Consider the following 5,000-nt stretch of genomic DNA (forward strand, 5'->3'; position numbering starts at 1 on the left):
AGTGGTAGAGCACTAGCCTTGAGCTGAAGAGCTGAGGGACAGCGCCCAGGCCCAGAGTTCAGGCCCCACGACTGGACCCAAAAAAAAAAAAAAAATGTTTCTTTGAGGGTATTTATAACAAAATGGATTATTATTAGACACAGGAAGTTCTTTCCACTGTCACAAGTCAGTTAAAAAAATGACATTACTTTTGCCACTTTTGGACTGAAGGCTCCCTCAATCTTTTGTTTCTTGCTATTGAATCCTGTGTTATGATACTTCTATTTAATTATTTCCTTCCTTCTCTCTTCTCCCCTCCTTCCTCTCCTCTTTTGTGCAGGTGCATACCAAGCATAAACTCGGGGCCTTATACTTCCTAAGCAGGTGCTCTACTGCTTGAGCCGTGCCTCTAACCCAGTGCCTTTTTTGCTGGGCCTGGGGCTTGAACTCTGGGCCTGGGCGCTATGCCTGAACTTCTTTTTGCTCAAAGCAAGCTCTACCACTTGAGCCACAGCACCACTTCTGGCTTTTTTTTTTTTGAGTAGTTTATAGGAAATAAGCGTCTCATGGACTTTCCAGCTTGGGCTGACTTCAAAGTGCAATCCTCAGATCTCAGCCTCAGTGCCTGGCTCTGCCTTTCTTATTAATGATATGTATATATAAGTTCTTTATACATACATGGGGGTTTTTTTCCATATGCTGAGACTGATATTAGAATTCAGCTTCAACTCTGCCCTAAAGCACAGTATTCTACTAAACCTTCTCTCTTAATTATTATAGCCTGCAGTTAGTATTAGGCTGCAAGTCTAAGACATTGAAAGCAAATCTTAGGCTGAGCATGGTGATTATGCCTATAATCTCCGCTATTAGAAAGCTAGAGCTCCTGGTTTAAGGCAGGGAAAAGTCTGGCCAAAAAAAGAAGAAAAAAACAAGAAAACAAGTCTTAATAATCTTACAGGGTTTAGTTATTCTTGGGAAATTTTTGAGTTGTCATTCCTCTTGATAGTTACAAACACAGGTACTACATACTTTTAATTTTGCCAGGGCTACCATTGCATGTTTTATGAGAACTTGGTTTAAGTACAATTGTCTTCTAAGTCTTTCTTAAGGAAAGTCATTTAAATTTCAAAGTCAATTGTATCTTTGTACCTTTGAAGGGATGGGGTAAATACTAGAGATCAGAGCCCTGGCACATTTTAAGTCAAGGTTTCCAGCCCCTTTAGAGGGAGCTTTAGATGCTCATTAAACTGTTTCAGTTGCTCCCTGAAATGTTTCTTTTACATAGAAGACAGTTTTCATTACTCAATCTCTGTAATTTAGAGTATTTGTAATATTTATGTTGTTCATTGTTTTCCAAGTGTACCACTCAGGCATTTGGCAGCCTTAGCAGTGTAGCCATTGTATCATCCAAAGGAACATTTTTGATTATGTAATATATGTAAAAAGCACTTTAAATATAAAAACATGAACTCCAAGAAAAATGTAATTTTAAGATAGTTTTTTTAAACATATTTTCTTTATTACTCTTTCTCAATATATTTTCTTCTACATATGTCAAAATAGACTTTAACAAGCTAGCCTATGTAAGACTCTTTTACTTATTGCTTTGTATTAGAATATAAGTGAAAAAATAATTTTTAAAAATGATATAATGTGCAAAAGTACATTTAACAAGCCCATCATTATTCATGATCATATAATTAAATAGATATCTGAAAGAGATGTTTGAATTTTATGTTCTAGAGTTTAGGATTAATATACTCTACTACAGTAATTCACTCTGTTAATACTCTGTTGTTGGTGGTGGTGGTCATGGGACTTGAACTCAGGTCACTGTCATTGAGCTCTTTTGCTCAAGGCTAGCACTCTAACACTTTCAGCCACAATGCCACTTCTGTTTTTTTGGTGGTTAATTGGAGATAAGAGACTCACAGGCTTTCCTACCTGGGCTGGCTTTGAATTGCAATCCTCAGATCTCAGCCTCCTGAGTAGCTAGGATACAGGCATGAGCCATCAGCATCCAGCTAACACTCTTAATAACACAATATTTCATTGTTGTCAGGATTGTTAGGATATTTGTAGAGCATTTTGAATCTACTGGAAGAATGATGCAAAAATGTATTTATAAATAGGAATCTAAAATAAAAATGCAGGTAAATTTTCAATCTAATATAATGCCAATCAATGAATTTATAAATGTGTTGTTTATTCAGTAATAATTATGTAGCATGAATACAATTTGCAGAAGTTGTTAGATATCTGGAGACTTCTTTAAAAGAAATAACAAAAAAGAATTACAACAATCTTACAAAAAAAAAGACTTCAAGTTTTTTCTCTAATTTTTAAACTACCAGTAAAATAACCTATCCATTATACTTGACTGATATAGGAGACAATTAGCAGGTGGAAGAATCAAACTGCAAGTTAGCAAAGCAAATCTTAGAATGTTCATAGTAATTGTCTTCAAAGGTCTACGGGAATATTTGAATCCCCTACAGAAAGTTGTATGTATGAGAAGGGATTTTAGTTTGGTCAGACCAAACTAAATTAGTGATTGAATAAAAATTAATTAAATTAGTGATTTAATAAGAAAAATATAAAAAATACAGAAATAGTGACTTTTTTACTTGCCTTTAGAAATGAGTCCAAATGGCTTGTTAAGAATGAAGAGAATGCAAGCTGCTCTTTTAAAAGCTAATTAAACTTTTAAAGGGTATTTTGTTGCCATGAAGGGTAGGATATCAACATTGTACTTTTGATGTTGATTAGAAAATATTGATTTAAATGGGACTAGTCTGTCATGCTGATAATTGTAGCAGATTTAGATAAAATCACTAGATTTTTCTCCAGATAATTAAAGAAGCCATTACCATATAATTGTTTTCAAAAAGACTAAACATTATTTTTATATAATCTAATAATAACTTTTCTATATTTTTCATATATACATGTGTTCTATATATAAATCATCATAAAATATTTATAAACATTGTTACATTTAAATATAACTCTATAAATCAAAGCTTTATAATTAAGCTCAGCCTAAAATTTTTATTTTTTCTATTGTACATAATATCAGTTCTGTTATTAGAAAGAAATGTTTTAACTTTGTGTATAATTGCATTTTAGAGAAGCATACCACTATAATTCTGTGTCCCACCTAAATATCTCTGTACAAGGGAGCAGGGGGGTTCTCATTGACTTCAATAGTAGTTTATCTATTATGTCTAAATTTAAGTTGATTTGAAGTCTGCCATTTTAACAATGGTTCCTAGACTTCTTAGAAAACATATTATTAGGAGGAGGCCACAATGCTTGATAAGAAATGTACTCATTATCTTGCCCATGTAATTGTAACCCCTCTGTACAGTATTTTCACAATAAAAAAACAAAACATATTATTAGCAAAATAGCAGCATCTTCTCTATTATGTGACTGCAGAAGTCTTATTTACTCAAGAATGCCATGAACACATGAAGCTAGAGCTATGTGTCTTAACATCAGGAACACTACTTTTAAAAATGCCACTGTTAATGGCCATGGGCATTTTCCATATGGCTGCTCAGAGTAGTGTTGAACATCCCAGGATGATATAACCATTGCTAAAGCAGTATTTTATATGGTTTATTCTGTTGTTGCTCAGCATGCACAGAGTAGTGTTTAAATCTTCATTCATTTTATTTTTTAATGTTTCTTTTGTTCTTCTTATCATGTTCTGGCTTTCCCAAAGATATGCCTTGAACCAAGTCACATGTGCATTACTAATTGTATGTTATTGTATTTACAGTTCCTAGTGGTGGCACTGTGAAGCTACTAATTCCTTTGCTTCACTTGATGTAAAATAATCTGAATGTCTTTGATAGCAGTGAAACAGTATTAATTGTTTTGTACATTTCTTGGTCACTCTTCTTAGGTGGTCTTCATAATCTATTAGAACTTTCAGCCAGATTTTTGTAATGTCATGCCTCCAGCAGTGATTAAATTGGTAATTAATGAACAGTCTTTGGCAATGTAAACCACATCCCGTTAATTTTCCCTTTTGAGTTTTTAGAAGTTGTCTTCTGTGTCAGAAATCATTGAGCCACCTTGCTATGGCCCCTTGGCATGAAACCACAACGACTTGAATTTTGCAGCCATTAGTAGATCAGAGCAGTAATTTCACAGTATTTTGGTCAAGGTAATTATAATACCAAGAACAGAGTAGATTTGAAAATTCAAGGGAGAAGTCCAGAAATACCAGGTGAGCTTCCTTGTGTTCACTGGAACGTTATGATTAGTTTAATTGGGCTTTGTTTGATTTTAGCCGCAGAATCTATTTGTGCCACAGAGGTGCAGTGACTTTATTCTTGAATGTTTCTGACCTCTTTTGACAGGGTGGGTGCAAAAATGAGCCCTTTGAAACAGTCCTCTTCCCAAACAGGGGTTAAACTGTGTTGTTGTTGTTGTTTTTTCTAACTATGGGTAGAAAAAATATAATATATATATATAGAATTTGTTTCTTAATGCCTTATGAAATGCTTATTAGCAAATTTATTTTCTATTGTCCACTTAGTAAACTATTTTTTTGTTAGTCCTGTTTTTGAGATATTGCTGATGTAGAGTTATAAGACTTTGGAAATGCCTTAACGAGGATGAAATTGAAATGTGGCTTTTCTTTTTGTCACAAAGTTGAAAAAAGTATTTACATACTTGACTGACTGCTTGCTTATACGTATATTATATTGTAACACACCAGAATTTAAAGTCACTTGCCTGTTGGCTTCTGAAAGGATTGCCTTAGTCACCTTTTCTAGAAACCTTTAATAAAACCAAATAATTTGCTTGGAGTTTGGACTTAACCAACGGGGTGTTTCAGGCAGTCTTGTCAGTTGATGTTCATGAATTGACTTGAACAAAGATCAAAGTGTTCCTCCAAATGAAGAACCTGTGAGGCAGCTCCTTCAATTGCACCACAAGAGCTAATCAAGTCATCAGTTCTTTATGCTCTCTTACATGTCTTTAGAGTTTAATACCAAATTATA

General features: G+C 33.9%; 1 protein-coding gene across 5 annotated transcripts in view; it reads left to right on the top strand.

The window, feature by feature from the left end:
* Positions 1-5,000, top strand: part of Ehbp1 (EH domain binding protein 1) — a 283,096-nt gene that overhangs the window by 202,796 nt on the left and 75,300 nt on the right. The window lies entirely within an intron of this gene.

This window comes from Dipodomys ordii, unplaced genomic scaffold (genome assembly GCF_000151885.1).
Source record: "Dipodomys ordii isolate 6190 unplaced genomic scaffold, Dord_2.0 Scaffold63, whole genome shotgun sequence".
In the NCBI taxonomy this organism is placed as follows: Eukaryota; Metazoa; Chordata; class Mammalia; order Rodentia; family Heteromyidae; genus Dipodomys; species Dipodomys ordii.